This window comes from Odocoileus virginianus, chromosome 5 (assembly GCF_023699985.2).
Source record: "Odocoileus virginianus isolate 20LAN1187 ecotype Illinois chromosome 5, Ovbor_1.2, whole genome shotgun sequence".
Classification (NCBI taxonomy): Eukaryota; Metazoa; Chordata; class Mammalia; order Artiodactyla; family Cervidae; genus Odocoileus; species Odocoileus virginianus.
In genome coordinates this window covers 31,415,220-31,432,982 of record NC_069678.1, presented here as the reverse complement: position 1 = coordinate 31,432,982, position 17,763 = coordinate 31,415,220, and the positions used below count along the sequence as shown (strand labels likewise).

The following is a 17,763-nucleotide window of genomic DNA, read 5'->3' as shown; positions in this document are numbered from 1 at the left end:
TACTTCTAATTTTAGTTCATGGACAAAGCTGAGAATAGCAAAAATCACAGGGAGCTTCTGTGCAAAGGACCAACTGATAACATATGAAGTGCATTCCATGTGCTGCAAAATGCTGGGCTGCAGGTATTATAAAACTACCATGCATGCATGCATGCCAACTTGCTTCAGTCATGTCTGACTCTTTGCGAGCCTATGGACCGTAGCCCACCAGGCTCCTCTGTCCATGGAATTTTCCAGATGAAAATACTTGAGTGAGTTGCTATTTGCTACTCCAGAGGATCTTCTTGACCCAGAGATTGAACACACATCTCCTGCGTCTCCTGCATTGGCAGGTTCTTTATCATTAGCAACACCTGGGAAGCCCCAGTTATTCCATAGAAATTCTCTAATGCCTCTATAGTGAGTAAGTTCAGAGAGTTGTGGGGTTTCTCAAGATCAGAGAAACAGTAAAGGAGATCACAGAACCTAAACTCTATAACCTCCCTGTCCAGAGAGCTGGCACCATTCCATACACAGCTGTCTTGAATATGTTCATAGTCAACACTGAAGTTTAGGAAGGAGTTTTGTTTCCATTAAAAAAAAGACTAAATTGTTCCCTTGGAAACAGTTTAGATTTATTTCTGCATTTGGCACTGTCTACAATTAAATTTTAATTTGACCATAGTTATAGAAAATCCACAAATTTCAAAGTTTCTCTCTTTTCTTATCTAGCCTCTTATTTTCCATAATGCAGATCTAAGAGGTAACACTGCAGGGAGTGAGACAAGCTGAGAAGTTGTTAAAGTGACCTGCACTAGAGAAATGGCAGGGAGAGTGGGAACAGCGTGAACAGACACATGAGCTATTTATGACGAGATTAGGTAATTTTGGTTATTTGAGGACAATAAGGGATTAGAAAGGGTTTCCCTGGTAGCTCAGCTGGTAAAGAATCTGCCTGCAATGCAGGAGACCCCAGTTCAATTCCTGGTCGGGAAGATCCCCTGGTGAAGGGAAAGGCTAACTGCTTGGGCTCCCCTGGTGGCTCAGACTGTAAAGAATCTGCCTGCAATGCAGGAAACCTGGGTTCAGTCCCTGGGTTGGGAACATCCCCTGGAGGTGGCATAGCAACCCACTCCATATTCTTGCCTGGAGAATCCCATGGACAGAGGAGCTTGGCGGACTACAGTCCATGGAGTCACAAAGAGTCAGACTCGACTGAGCGACCAAGCATACACACAAGGGATTATAAAGAAGAGATATGGCACGTATAGAGATAATCTGTCATTCATGGCTGCCCATATCTTCCAAATACCCACTGCACATCTTGATAACACTGCCCCACCGCCCCCCCCCCCTCACTGTGAATCTATTCTTCCAAGATAGAATTAGGGGAAAATATCCCAATCTCCCTTGTTACTGGATTAGGGATGCGACTAAAATTTTGCTAATCATCTACTTTAATTTAGAGGCAAAGTAGGTGAGGACACAGGCTGAGTGACCAGAGTCCATTCTTGCTGGTGTGGGTACAGCAGAGAAAATGCATTCAGGAGTTAGTTTGGGCAGCAAGAGTTTCCAGAGTTTCCACAGTAGATGAAGCTGGTTCTGGGAACAGCCTCAATAGCTCCCTCACCAGCCTAGTTCTGTAATGTAGTCCCAGGGGTTGTTTTGTGAACTAACGTCACTTCCTTAAACCTGCTTGGGAGAATTCTGTTATCTGCATCTGAAAAACTGACACAAGTATTGTAACTATGTCTTATTAGATTTCCAAAAATATTCTTATTCTGCTATTTATTCATCTACCAATTTCAGAATCACCTATTGACTTCGTACCATGAAAGATGAGTATTCTGTTGTCATAAACCACCCACTCATTATCCTACAGTTCCCCTTCTCCTGTCCTCTCCTAGTTCTACTATAATTTTTGTTAAATCAGTAGTGATCATTATTATTTTGAAAATATTATTCATAAATGAACTAAATAGTAGATATGATTACATTGCTTTGGTACTTTCTATGTTTTCTGGAGTTAAGTGTACTTTTTATAACTTTTTCAATTTCCTGTGTATGTTTACTATATCTTTATACACTTAAATATCCCAATTCCCACTCAGACAAGTTACTTAATCTCCCTGTGCCTCTGCTCCTTATTGGTAAAATGTAGATAAAAACAAGAGCTGCTCATGGGTTTTCATGAGGATTAAGTGAGTTAAGATATGAAAGAGCTTGGACAGTGCCTGCAGATAATAAGTCTTCAATGAGGGTTTGTTATTTTTTCCACTCTCCAGCAGTGGAGCCAAGAAGGAAAGAACTGGGTGTGGATGTCAGTGCTGAAGACTGTCTAAGTTTAAAAGAATTTTCTTCTGAGACTGAGATAAAACAATTTTTTTAAAGCCTTGGTTGAATTTGTTATAACATTACTTTGGTTTTTGGCAGCACAGCATGTGGCATCTTAGCTTCTCAACCAGGAATTGAACCTGCACCCCCTGCATTGGAAGGTGAAGTCTTAGCCAGTGGACCACCAGGGAAACCCTGAACTGAGATAAAATTAAGAAGACAGCTTCACAGTGGAGAGGGGATAAATGAGCTCATCTAGCTTAGCTGGTAAAGAAAATGCCTGCAAGGCAGGAGACCCCAGTTCCAATTCCTGGGTCAAGAAGATCCCTGGAGAAGGGTTAGGCTACCCACTCCAGTATTCCCGGTGGTTCAGATGGTAAAATATCCGCCTGCAATGTGGGAGACCTGGGTTCGATCCCAGATTGGGAAGATCCCCTGGAGGAGGGCATGGCAATCCACTCCAGGATTCTTGCCTGGAGAATCCCCATGGACAGAGGTGGGTTACAGTCCATGGGGTCACAAAGAGTCGGACACAACTGAGCTACTCTAAGCACAGCACACAGCTAAATGGCTCCACTCTTCACACGTTAGTATCTCATTTTAATGTTAAACACATTGGTCTATCCTCTCCTCTCATTGTGTGTTTCCAGCTGCTTGTTTCCCAGGTTTGCATTCCGAGGTCCCTCAGGGATATATTTCATCAGGATCCATGGCCCTGACTGTGTTCAACTGTGATGTTTGTGTTTAGAAAAAGAAAACAAATCTAGAAGAGGGCCAAGTGGGATGGCCAGGTGAGAGAGGGAATAAAAACACATTAAAAATATAGCTCCTTGGAAGGAAACTTATGACCAACCGAGACAGCATGTTAAAAAGCAGAGACATGGGAGGGGGGATTGGGATGGGGAATACATGTAAATCCATGGCTGATTCATGTCAATGTATGACAAAACCCACTACAATATTGTAAAGTAATTAGCCTCCAACTAATAAAAATAAATGAAAAAAAAAAAAAAGAAAACAAGAATGTAAAAAAAAGAGAGAGACATTACTTTGCCAACAAAGGTCCATCTAGTCAAGGTTATGGTTTTTCCAGTAGTCATGTACGGATGTGAGAGTTGGACTACAAAGAAAGCTGAAGAATTGATGCTTTTGAACTGTGGTGTTAGAGAAGACTCTTTTTTCTTTTTCCCCTGGGCAAACACACCAAGGAAACCAGATCTGAAAGAGACACATGCACCCCAATGTTCATCACAGCACTGTTTATAATAGCCAGGACATGGAAGCAACCTAGATGCCCAACAGCAGATGAATGGATAAGGAAGCTGTGGTACATATACACCATGGAATATTACTCAGCCATTAAAAAGAATTCATTTGAATCAGTTCTAATGAGATGGATGAAACTGGAGCCCATTATACAGAGTGAAGTAAGCCAGAAAGATAAAGACCATTACAGTATACTAACACATATATATGGACTTTAGAAAGATGGTAATGATAACCCTATATGCAAAACAGAAAAAGAGACACAGATGTACAGAACAGACTTTTGGACTCTGTGGGAGAAGGCGAGGGTGGGATGTTCAGAGAGAATAGCATTGAAACAAGTATACTATCAAGGGTGAAACAGATCACCAGCCCAGGTTGGATGCATGAGACAAGTGCTCAGGGCTGGTGCACTGGGAAGACCCAGAGGGATGGGATGGAGAGGGAGGTGGGAGGGGGGATCGGGATGGGGAACACATGTAAATCCATGGCTGATTCATGTCAATGAATGGCAAAAACCACTACAATATTGTAAAGTAATTAGCCTCCAACAAATAAAAATAAACGGAAAAATAATAATAATAAAAAATTCTATTTACTTAGAAGCATTCAGAATGTCAACAAAACAGCTGCAACTTTTTTTCTTTTTCTTTTGCAATTACAGAGTGGTATTCAGTTAATAGAACAACAATTATTCAGATAAGCTGCATCAGAGACAACTAAAGATGAAAAAACTACCATCCCCATATATAACTAATTTGTGCTGTGCACCAACAAGAGCCTGCTTTAAATTTCTATGCCAATTTACAACCCCTATACTGTCCCAGGCAAGGTTAGTGGCTATTGAAAATACCACCAGGACAGGGCTATCTAAAGACACATTCAGTAATGTGTTAACTATACAAAAAAAGACACTGTACAGTTTAAAAACAAATCTTACACAGCCTTACATTTCAATTTTTTTCTTTAAAAAGAGTGAGTTGTGTACAGAGGGGTTAAATGCATTACAGACAAGAAAAAAAAACTTCGCTAGAACCAACTTATTCATCATCATCTTCTTCCTCTTCATCCTCTTCATCCTCATCTTTCTCTTCTTCCTTCTTTTTCTTGCTTTTTTCGGCCTTGATGACTCCCTTTTTGCTGCGTCAGGCTTCCCTTTAGCTCGGTATGCAGCAATATCCTTTTCGTACTTTTCCTTCAGCTTAGCAGCCTTCTTCTTTTTTTTTTTTTAGACGGTTAGTCTTATTTTATTTTTTTTTTATTAGTTGGAGGCTAATTACTTTACATCATTACAGTAGTTTTTGTTATACATTGATATGAATCAGCCATGGATTTACATGTACTCCCCATCCCAGTCCCCCCTCCCACCTCCCTCTCCACCCGATCCCTCTGGGTCTTCCCAGTGCACCAGGCCAGAGCACTTGTCTCATGTACCCAACCTGGGCTGGTGATCTGTTTCACCCTAGATAATATACATGTTTCAATGCTGTTCTCCTGAAACATCCCACCCTCGCCTTCTCCCAGAGTCCACAAGTCTGTTCCATACATCTGAGTCTCTTTTTCTGTTTTGCATATAGGGTTATCGTTACCATCTTTCTAAAGTCCATATATATGTGTTAGTATACTGTAATGGTCTTTATCTTTCTGGCTTACTTCACTCTGTATAATGGGCTCCAGTTTCATCCATCTCATTAGAACTGATTCAAATGAATTCTTTTTAATGGCTGAGTAATATTCCATGGTGTATATGTACCACAGCTTCCTCATCCATTCGTCTGCTGATGGGCATTTGGGTTGCTTCCATGTCCTGGCTATTATAAACAGTGCTGCGATGAACATTGGGGTGCATGTGTCTCTTTCGGATCTGGTTTCCTTGGTGTGTATGCCCAGAAGTGGGATTGCTGGGTCATATGGCAGTTCTATTTCCAGCTTTTTAAGAAATCTCCACACTGTTTTCCATAGTGGCTGTACTAATTTGCATTCCCACCAACAGTGTAAGAGGGTTCCCTTTTCTCCACACCCTCTCCAGCATTTATTGCTCGTAGACTTTTGGATAGCAGCCATCCTGACTGGCGTATAATGGTACCTCATTGTGGTTTTGATTTGCATTTCTCTGATAATGAGTGATGTTGAGCATCTTTTCATGTGTTTGTTAGCCATCTGTATGTCTTCCTTGGAGAAATGTCTGTTGAGTTCTTTGGCCCATTTTTTGATTGGGTCATTTATTTTTCTGGAGTTGAGCTGGAGGAGTTGCTTGTATATTTTTGAGATTAATCCTTTGTCTGTTGCTTCGTTTGCTATTATTTTCTCCCAATCTGAGGGCTGTCTTTTCACCTTGCTTATAGTTTCCTTTGTTGTGCAAAAGCTTTTAAGTTTCATTAGGTCCCATTTGTTTATTTTTGCTTTTATTTCTGAAATTCTGGGATGTGGGTCATAGAGGATCCTGCTGTGATTTATGTCGGAGAGTGTTTTGCCTATGTTCTCCTCTAGGAGTTTGATAGTTTCTGGTCTTACATTTAGATCTTTAATCCATTTTGAGTTTATTTTTGTGTATGGTGTTAGAAAGTGTTCTAGTTTCATTCTTTTACAGGTGGTTGACCAGTTTTCCCAGCACCACTTGTTAAAGAGGTTATCTTTTTTCCATTGTATATCCTTGCCTCCTTTGTCGAAGATAAGGTGACCATAGGTTCGTGGACTTATCTCTGGGCTTTCTATTCTGTTCCATTGATCTATATTTCTGTCTTTGTGCCAGTACCATACTGTCTTGATGACTGTGGCTTTGTAGTAGAGTCTGAAGTCAGGCAGATTGATTCCTCCAGTTCCATTCTTCTTTCTCAGGATTACTTTGGCTATTCGAGGTTTTTTGTATTTCCATACAAATTGTGAAATTATTTGTTCTAGTTCTGTGAAAAATACTGTTGGTAGTTTGATAGGGATTGCATTGAATCTATATATTACTTTGGGTAGTATAGCCATTTTGACAATATTGATTCTTCCAATCCATGAACACGGTATATTTCTCCATCTGCTTGTGTCCTCTTTGATTTCTTTCATCAGTGTTTTATAGTTTTCTATGTATAGGTCTTTTGTTTCTTTAGGTAGATATACTCCTAAGTATTTTATTCTTTTTGTTGCAATGGTGAATGGTATTGTTTCCTTAATTTCTCTTTCTGTTTTCTCATTGTTAGTGTACAGGAATGCAAGAGATTTCTGTGTTAATTTTATATCCTGCAACTTGACTGTATTCGTTGATTAGCTCTAGTAATTTTCTGGTAGAGTCTTTAGGGTTTTCTATGTAGAGGATCATGTCATCTGCAGACAGCAAGAGTTTCACTTCTTCTTTTCCTATCTGGATTCCTTTTACTTCTTTTTCTGCCCTGATTGCTGTGGCCAAAACTTCCAAAACTATGTTGAATAGTAGTGGTGAGAGTGGGCACCCTTGTCTTGTTCCTGATTTCAGGGGAAATGCTTTCAATTTTTCACCATTGAGGGTGATGCTTGCTGTGGGTTTGTCATATATAGCTTTTATTATGTTGAGGTATGTTCCTTCTATTCCTGCTTTCTGGAGAGTTTTAATCATAAATGGATGTTGAATTTTGTCAAAGGCTTTTTCTGCATCTATTGAGATAATCATATGGTTTTTATCTTTCAATTTGTTAATGTGGTGTATTACATTGATTGATTTGCGGATATTAAAGAATCCTTGCATTCCTGGGATAAAGCCCCCTTGGTCATGATGAATGATTTTTTTAATATGTTGTTGGATTCTGTTTGCTAGAATTTTGTTAAGGATTTTTGCATCTATGTTCATCAGTGATATTGGCCTGAAGTTTTCTTTGTGGCATCTTTGTCTGGTTTTGGAATTAGGGTGATGGTGGCCTCATAGAATGAGTTTGGAAGTCTACCTTCTTCTGCAATTTTCTGGAAGAGTTTGAGTAAGATAGGTGTTAGCTCTTCTCTAAATTTTTGGTAGAATTCAGCTGTGAAGCCATCTGGTCCTGGGCTTTTGTTTGCTGGAAGATTTCTGATTACAGTTTCGATTTCCTTGCTTGTGATGGTTTTGTTAAGATCTTCTATTTCTTCCTGGTTCAGTTTTGGAAAGTTATACTTCTCTAAGAACTTGTCCATTTCTTCCAAGTTGTCCATTTTATTGGCATAGAGCTGCTGGTAGTAGTCTCTTATGATCCTTTGTATTTCAGTGTTGTCTGTTGTGATCTCTCCATTTTCATTTCTAATTTTGTTAATTTGGTTCTTCTCCCTTTGTTTCTTAATGAGTCTTGCTAATGGTTTGTCAATTTTGTTAATTTTTTCAAAAAACCAGCTTTTAGCTTTGTTAATTTTTGCTATGGTCTCTTTAGTTTCTTTTGCATTTATTTCTGCCCTAATTTTTAAGATTTCTTTCCTTCTACTAACCCTGGGGTTCTTCATTTCTTCTTCCTCTAGTTGCTTTAGGTGTAGAGTTAGGTTATTTATTTGACTTTTTTCTTGTTTCTTGAGGTAGGCCTGTAATGCTATGAATCTTCCCCTTAGCACTGCTTTTACAGTGTCCCATAGGTTTTGGGTTGTTGTGTTATCATTTTCATTCATTTCTATGCATATTTTGATTTCTTTTTTGATTTCTTCTATGATTTGTTGGTTATTCAGAAGCGTGTTGTTTAGCCTCCATATGTTTGAATTTTTAATAATTTTTTTCCTGTAATTGAGATCTAATCTTACTGCACTGTGGTCAGAAAAGATGACTGGAATGATTTCAATCTTTTTGAATTTACCAAGACTAGATTTATGGCCCAGGATGTGATCTATTCTGGAGAAGGTTCCGTGTGCACTTGAGAAAAAGGTGAAGTTGATTGTTTTGGGGTGAAACGTCCTATAGATGTCAATTAGGTCTAGCTGGTCCATTGTGTCCGTTAAAGTTTGTGTTTCCTTGTTCATTTTCTGTTTAGTTGATTTATCCATAGTTGTGAGTGGGGTATTAAAGTCTCCTACTATTATTGTGTTACTATTAATTTCCTCTTTCATACTCATTAGCGTTTGCCTTACATACTGCGGTGCTCCTATGTTGGGTGCATATATATTTATAATTGTTATATCTTCTTCTTGGATTGATCCTTTGATCATTATGTAGTGTCCATCTTTGTCTCTTTTCACAGACTTAATTTGAAAGTCTATTTTATCTGATATGAGTATTGCAACTCCTGCTTTCTTTTGGTCTCCGTTTGCGTGGAATATTTTTTCCAGTCCTTCACTTTTAGTCTGTATGTGTCCCTTGTTTTGAGGTGGGTCTCTTGTAGACAGCATATATAGGGGTCTTGCTTTTGTATCCATTCAGCCAGCCTTTGTCTTTTGGTTGGGGCATTCAACCCATTTACATTTAAGGTAATTATTGATAGGTATGGTCCCGTTGCCATTTATTTTGTTGTTTGGGGTTCACTTTTATACCACCTTTCTGCGTTTCCTGTCTAGAGAAGATCCTTTAGTATTTGTTGAAGAGCTGGTTTGGTGGTGGTGAATTCTCTCAGCTTTTGCTTGTCTGTAAAGCTTTTGAGTTCTCCTTCATATCTGAATGAGATCCTTGCTGGGTAGAGTAATCTAGGTTGTAGGTTATTCTCTTTCATTACTTTAAGTATGTCCTGCCATTCCCTTCTGGCCTGAAGGGTTTCTATTGATAGATCAGCTGTTATCCTTATGGGAATCCCTTTGTGTGTTATTTGTTGTTTCTCCCTTGCTGCTTTTAATATTTGTTCTTTGTGTTTGATCTTTGTTAATTTGATTAATATGTGTCTTGGGGTGTTTCGCCTTGGGTTTATCCTGTTTGGGACTCTCTGGGTTTCTTGAACTTGGTTGGCTATTTCCTTCCCCATTTTAGGGAAGTTTTCAGCAATTATCTCCTCGAGTATCTTCTCATGGCCTTTCTTTTTGTCTTCTTCTTCTGGGACTCCTATGATTCGAATGTTGGGGCGTTTCACATAGTCCCAGAGGTCCCTGAGGTTGTCCTCATTTTTTTTGATTCTTTTTTCTTTTTTCCTCTCTGCTTCATTTATTTCCACCATTTTATCTTCTAACTCACTTATCCTATCTTCTGTCTCTGTTATTCTACTCATGGTTCCCTCCAGAGTGTTTTTGATCTCATTTATTTCATTATTAATTTTTAATTGATTTTTTTTTATTTCTTCTAGGTCCTTGTTAAACATTTCTTGCATCTTCTCAATCTTTGTCTCCAGGCTATTTATTTGTAACTCCATTTTGTTTTCAAGATTTTGGATCATTTTTATTATCATTATTCTAAATTCTTTTTCAGGTAGATTCCCTATTTCCTCCTCTTTTGTTTGACTTGGTGGGCTTTTTTCATGTTCCTTTAGCTGTTGGGTATTTCTCTGCCTTTTCATCATGTTAGATTGCTGTGTCTGGAGTGGGCTTTCTGTATTCTTGTGGTTTGAGGTTCCTTTTTATTGTGGAGGTTTCACCCAGTGGGTGGGGTTGGACGATTGGTTTGTCAAGGTTTCCTGGTTAGGGAAGTTGTGTCAGCGTTCTGGTGCGTGGAATTGGATTTCTTCTCTCTGGAGTGCAATGGAGTGTCCAGTAATGAGCTTTGCAATGGGTCTCTGTGTTAGCTGTGACTTTGGAGAGCCTGTATGTTGACACTCAGGTCTATGTTCCTGCGTTGCTAAAGAATTTGTGTGGTATGTCTTGTACTGGAGCTTATTGGCTCTTGGGTGGTGGTTGGTTTTGGTGTAGGTATGGAAGCTTTTGGATGGTCTCTTATTCCTTAATGTTCCGTGTAGTCAGGAGTTTTCTGGTTTTCTCAGGATTTGGGCTCAAGTCTCCTGCCTCTGGATTTCAGTTTTATTCTTCTAATAGTCTCAAGGCTTCTCCAACTATACAGTACTGATAATAAAACTTCTAGGTTAATGGTGAAAAGATTCTCCACCGTGAGAGACAACCAGAGAGGTTCACAGAGTTACATGAAGAATAGGAGAGGGAGGAAGGAGATAGAGGTGAGCAGGAGGAGAAAAGGGGGACTCAAGAGGAGAGAGACAGATCTACGCAGTTATCTGTTCCCAAAGTGTTCTCTGTAGCCCAGACACCCACAAAGATTCACAGAGTTGGATTGGGAAGAGAAGGAGAATGGAGGAAGTAGAGGTGTTCTGAGGGAGAATAACAAAGATTGAAAATCTAGTGTAGAGGTTAGACTCTTTGAAATACAATATTTAAAAACAAAAACACAAAAAAAAATTTAGAACTGTATATGAAGTTCAGTTTAAAAATAGGGTTTCTCTCTCTCTCTTTTTTTTTTGTGGCTATAGTGAAATGAAAATGAAAGTTAAGGAATAATAGAGGAGTATTAGAGGACTCTAAAAGGAAATAGGAGAGAAAAACAAGAAAAAAAAGAAAAGAAAAAAAAAATTTATTTTTTTTCCCAAATAAAAAAATATATGAAAATGAAAGTTGAGGAGTAATGGGGGAGTAATAGGGAATTATAAAAGAAAATTAAAGAGAAAAAATAAAAAATTTAAAAAAAAAAAGAAAGGGAAAGAAAAAAAAAATTTTTTTTTTTTAAATTAAAAAAAAAATGTACATATATATCTAGGAATTTCTCTGAGGTTGTTGCGGTCAGCGTAGGATCAGTTCAATTTCAGATAGCTCCTCTTTCCAGCTTACACTTCTCGATATCTGTAGGCCCCTTCCCGTGTATTCGGTGTTACCTTCAGGGATTTTAATCTGTTGCACCGGTCCTTTCTGAAGCGGTTCCCTTTGTTTATTTGGCTTCTGTTTGCTGTCTCTTTGGTGTCTAATTTCCGCCCTGACACAGGCGGGCGGAGGTGATCTTTTATTTAGGTTCTCTAGTTCAGTTCAGTCCTGCTACGGGGAGGGCGGGGCGCTGCAGACAGACACCGCTCTGTGTGGATAGCGCTCACCGTGTTCCGGCCACACTGGGTTTGCCCTGCTCACGGGTGTCTGTGCTTTCGCCGTCTACACTGCTCAGGCTCCCGGCTGCTCTATATGGAGCGGGCCCTGCGTTGAGTGCGGTTCCAGTTTTCGGGTACTCCGCAAAAGCGCAGATTCGGTTGCTCCTGCGTTTTGTGCCTTCCCCGGCCTGAGCGGCCCAGGCATCCAGAGGTTTGGGCGTACTCTCCCGGGTGCGGCGCGCCTTTTCCCTCCGCGGCGAGTGGCCCAGGCAGCCAGAGGCTTGGGTGCCCTCTCTCCCCGGGTACGGCGCGCTTTTTCCCTCCGCGGCCCCAGCACGCACCGCCAGTCGGGTCTCAGGAAGTCTTTAGCTAGAACCCGGAGGCCTGTTTGCAGTGTGGGAGGGGGTGGCTTCTCAGGGGCTGCGTTTGCCCTTTTCCCCTCCCCCCTGCCTCCTACCTCCAGCGGGGATGGGCCGGCTCTTCTCTGGAGATTCTCAGTCCCTTTGTTTTGCGAACCGCCGGCAGTGTGTTCGGGCCGGTTAATTTTGTCCCTTGCTATCCCACAGTTTAAAAAAGCTCCCTCCGATTGCTCTCAGGGTCTTCGGGCCGGACCTCACCCTAAGCAATGCCGCCCGCTCCTCTCCGTTCCGCCCCGCTTGTTGCTGGCGGGTACGGGCGTCTGGGGTACTTTTCTGCTGGGAGTTGCTTTTAGGCACGTAATCTGTGGGCCTTGTTTAATTTTTCCTCCCAGTTACAGTGCCGAAAACTTCCCCCAGTCCCGCCAGTGAGAGGGTTTCCTGGTGATTGGAAACTTCTTCTATTAAGACTCCCTTCCCGGGACGGGTTTCCGTCCGTAGCTCTTTTGACTCCCTTATTATCGTTTATATTTTGTCCTACCTCCCTTCGAAGACAATGGGCTGCTTTTCTGGGTGCCTGATGTCCTCTGCTAGCGATCAGAAGTTCTTTTGTGAAATTTGCTCAGCATTCAAATGTTCTTTCGATGAATTTGTAGGAGAGAAAGTGGTCTCTCTGTCCTATTCCTCCGCCATCTTGGCTCCTCCAGCAGCCTTCTTCTTATAAGACTGCTTGTCATTTGCAGCAGTGTTATTCCACATCTCTCCCAGTTTCTTTGCAACATCACCAATGGACAGGCCAGGATGTTTGCCTTTGATTTTTGGACGATACTCAGAACAAAACAAGAAAAAGGCTGAAGGAGGCCTCTTGGGTGCACTGGGATCCTTGAACTTTTTTGTTTCCCCTTTAGGAGGGATATAAGTCTTCATTTCTCTTTCAAAATGGGCCTGGTCTGCCTTTGCCATGTCTGCAAATTTTCCTTTCTCTGTAGCAGACATGGTCTTCCACCTCTTTGAGCACTTCTTAGAAAACTCTGAGAAGTTGAGTGAAGCATCCAGGTGCTTCTTCTTGTGCTCCTCCTGGCAAGTTTGCACAAAGAATGCATATAATGATATTTTGCCTCTCGGCTTCTTAGGATCTCCTTTGCCCATGTTTAATTATTTTTCCTCCGCGAGGCACAGAGTCGCCCGGTGCCCGTCTGGCTCTCACTTGCCCCGGCACTGTCTCTATGGAGTTCAATGTACTGCAATGGCTGTGAGAGCGGGAGCCAGATGCAGCCTCCTCACTCTCTCCGCTCTGTAACCTAGAGAAGACTCTTGAGAGTCCCTTGGGCTGCAAGGAGATCTAACCAGTCCATCCTAAAGGAGATCAGTCTGGGTGTTCATTGGAAGGACTGATGTTGAAACTGAAACTCTAATACTTTGGCCACCTGATGCGAAGAGCTGACTCATTTGAAAAGACCCTGATGCTGGGAAAGACTGAGGGCAGGAGGAAAAGGAGATGACAGAGGATGAAATGGTTGGATGGCATCGCTGACTCAATGGACATGAGTTTGGGTAGGTTCCAGGAGTTGGAACAGGAAGGTGATGGACAGGGAGGTCTGGCATGCTGCAGTCTATGGGGTTGCAGAGTCAGACACAACTGAGCGACTGAGCTGAACTGAAAAATATAGCATCATCCAAAAGAACTCAAAGCAAGATCATGAAGAGATATTCATACACCCCATGTTCATCATAGCATTATTCATAATACCCAGAGGTAGAAGCAACCCAAGTATCCATTGACAGATGACTGGATGAATAAATTGTGGTATATGCCTACAAGAGAATATCACATATTACAACATGGATGAAACTTGAGAACATGATGCTAAATGAAAAAACAAAGTCACAAAAGAACAAATCATCTATCATTCTACTCATATGAAGTATCTCAAGTAGTCAAAATAACAAAACAGAAAATAGAAAGGTAATTAATAATATGAGGAAATGTTCATGATACTAGTTACAAGAAAGAAACAGTTACAGACGTTTTGTTCAATTCAGGTCTTCACCTGATTAGATGAGGTCTACCACACTAAGAATTACAATCTGCTTTACTCTGTCTACAGATTCAAATGTCAACATCATGAGAAACACCCTCACAGACATACACAGAATAATGTTTGACAAGTGTTTGGGCATCCATTGGCTGAGCCAAGTTAAAACATAAATTAGCCATCAGAGTAGGCATCCCTATTGTATGCACAAAGAAATGAAGATTTAAAGAGAGTGAAGGACTTGTCAAAGACAAAGCTGGAAAACAGCTGAGCTAAATTCCAACTCAAATGGATCTGGCCCCTAAACTTTGACCATTGGGCTATTCTACTTCCTTTTAAAGACAAGTTTATGGAAGTTACACAGAATTGTATTTGTAGGTAGATACTAATAATATCAAAACAATGTTTTAATTATTGCTTAATTTGTCTATTGGGGCTTCCCTGGTGGCTCAGAGGTTAAAGTGTCTGCCTGCAATGCGGGAGACCTGGGTTCGATCCCTGGGTCAAGAAGATCCCCTGGAGAAGGAAATGGCAATCCCATGGACGGAGGAGCCTGGTAGGCTAAAGTCCATGGGGTCGCAAAGAGTCGGACACGACTGAGCGACTTCATTTTCAATTTGTCTGTTGAGAGGCAGCGAAAATGAAGATGGGGAAACAAATGCAAAAACAACAAGGGGGCTGAGAATAGTTCATGATACATAGTTCCATTATTTTTCACTCTATGCCATCATAACCTGTGTTAATAAATAGGTAGAAATTTAGAAAAAGACTGTAATGTTCTTAAACATAAAACACTAAAATAGTTATTACCTTGTTTTTCTTAAATTGATTTTATGAAACATAGAGTGTTTTCCTTTAAAAAATTGTAATAAAACAAAAGGATTAACAGTCATTAGTCAAATTTCTTCCCACAAATTCTGACAAGACTACAGTACTGGAAGCAGTCATATCAAGCATGTGCTATGCTGTCCTTAGTCGCTCAATCATGTTCAACTCTCTGCATCCCATGGACTGTAGTCTGCCAGGATCCTCTGTCCATGGGGATTCTCAAGGCAAGAATAAAGGAGTGGGTTGCCATGCCCTCCTCTGGATCTTCCCAACCCATGGATTGAACCAGGTCTCCTGCATTGCAGGCGGATTCTCTACCATCTGATCCACCAGCATACAGGCATCTATTTCATGTGTGACCCATTCTATTAAATAAGAACAAGAGAAAATAATGGAACACAGGGAAAAATGGAAAAAAACAAGTATATTATCTAGGGATTTTGGACTATATCACTCTTTTTATGACTTTAATAAAACAAGTAAACTAGCAATTTGTCAGAATTTAGGGCTTTGAAGAAAAAACACAATATAACTCTAGAGGACTGAGAAAAATAAGTATATCAGACTTGCTCTCATTGATCAGATCAATAATTCTGCAATGCTAAGAATTTCTGTCTTACAAAGATAGAATTTGAAGACTCTATAATTGCACTTCAAATATTTGAAAGACAAATAAGAATACTTTTAAAGCTTTTGTTCAGCTCTAGAATTTTCGAGAATACTGATATTCTTTTTTTTTTTACTGCACAACATGGAATATGGAACTTCCCTGCCCAAGGATCAAACCCATGCCTCCTACATTGGAAGCATGAAGTCTTAACTTCTGGACCACCAAGAAAGTCCAACACTGGTATTCTTTAATGTGGAAATATTCCAGGTTAAAAAAGGCTGGGTGAATGTGTGTGTGTATGTGTACGCAAAGTCCTAGATAACAGACCACATACTTGCCAAATATTAAGGAATCATCTCTTCTCCACATTTTGATACTTATATTAGGAAGTTATATCTACATACTAACTCATTTCATTTTGTTTAACAAAACAGAGCTATTTCCTGAGGAGATGGTAGGAAAATTTTAGGCACCAAATGTCTCTCCTCTGGAGCTGGAGCTCCTAGATTCCAGTCAGTCTCACATGACTTCTGCCACATAACTCCAGAGTTGCAATCTTTAATACTGAAGTTATTAAAATGGCTGGGAAAAGCATTTCATTATAAATGTTAATTATTCCCTTTTTCTCCTATTATTAAATATGTGTTTTATAATAAAAAGTTAATGTGTTTAACCAGGAATGTACTTAAAACGTAGGTGGCTTAGTTGTAAAGAACTGGCCTGCCTATCCAGGAGACACAGGTGATGCGTTTCAGTCCCTGGGTTGGGAAGATTCCCTGGAGAAGGAAATGGCAATGCACTCCAGGATTCTTGCCTGGAGAATTCCATGGATAGAGGAGCCTGAGGGCTGAGTCCACGGGGCTGTGAAGAGTTGGACATGACTTAGTGACCGAGCACACATGCACATACTCAAAATGTACTTGTGACCTTGGATTTTTGTGCTGGCTGTAATTTTTGATACATACATACATATAAACACACTCACATCATTTCCCTAAATCAATCAATAGTGGAGGACACAAGAAAATACTATATGAAAATAATTTATTATGAAAACAGTGAGAGACTTTATTTTTAGGGCTCCAAAATCATTGCAGATGGTAACTGCAGCCATGAAATTAAAAGATGCTTGCTCCATGGAAGAAAAGCTATGACCAACCTAGACAGCATATTAAAAAGCAGAGACATTACTTGCCAACAGAGGTCCGTCTAATCAAAGCTATGGTTTTTCCAGTGGTCATGTATGGATGTGAGAGTTGGACTACAAAGAAAGCTGAGCGCCAAAGAATTGATGCTTTTGAACTGTGGTGTTGGGGAAGACTCTTCAGAGAGTCCCTTAGACTGCAAGGAGATCTAACCAGTCCATCCTAAAGGAAACCAGTCCTGAATGGTCGTTGGAAGACTGATGCTGATGCTGAAACTCCAACATTTTGGCCACCTGATGTGAAGAACTGACTCATTTGAAAAGACCCTGATGCTGGCAAAGATTGAAGGCAGGAGGAAAAGGGGACGACAGAGGATGAGATGGTTGGATGACATCACCGACTCGATGGACATAAGTTTGAGCAAACTCCGGAAGTTGGTGATGGACCGGGAGGCCTGGTGTGCTGCAGTCCATGGGGTTGTAAAGTAATGACTGAGTCATTGATCTGAACTGGGAATAGGTCAAAAATTAGAAAGTCATGGAAACAATTTAATCCTCATTTGTGAAAAGTATGCTGTGAGTCTCCACAACCAATATGTTATTCAGCAAACAAAATACAAGTGAACAAAACATAATTTCTCTTATGGATGAAGTGGTTTGCTATGGTCTTTCCCTTAAACTATCTTTCTTATGCAAAGATAATTCTCATATGAAATATAGAACCTAAGCAGTAATAATCAATATTATTCAACTTCCTTGGGCAATTTAAACCTCAGATGAACACAGAATAAAAACCATTATAGTCTTTTTTTCAAAGGGAAAAGAAAAAAAGAAAAAACAATACCCCTTCCATATCTGCCAAATATTGACCCCCAAATTACACTAGTTTCCTATATGTTAAGGTATTTTTAACCTCATAATACTGAAAAGATATGCTCCTTCTGCTTTTATTTTTATGCACTACTTTTTATTTCTACAGAAATGTTAAGCTTTCACTAGATAATTTTATATGAATTACATAATGCTTTGTTTCTAGGATACTGATCCAACTTTTGAAATGTGATATACATTTCAATGGGCAACCACGAAAATTATTTTTTCACATGTCCACAAATACTATGCAGAACATTTAACAGCTCGTAAAGTGGAAGCTATGAGAATTTTTGTTGTATTTAGAAAGTATTACAAACTGAAAAGAAACATCTTATGGAAATAGCAGCATTTTATTGAAACTGGAAAGGAGGCACAAACCCGGCGGTGGCCAGGAGCCAGCAGCGCGCAGCTCGTGGCCCGGGCCAGAGGC

The 17,763-nt window shown here is 40.2% G+C and overlaps 1 pseudogene; it reads right to left on the bottom strand.

Moving 5' to 3' along the window:
- Nucleotides 1-4,152: 4,152 nt before the first annotated feature.
- On the bottom strand, nucleotides 4,153-13,137 carry LOC139035185 (high mobility group protein B1-like; annotated as a pseudogene).
- Nucleotides 13,138-17,763: the final 4,626 nt, after the last annotated feature.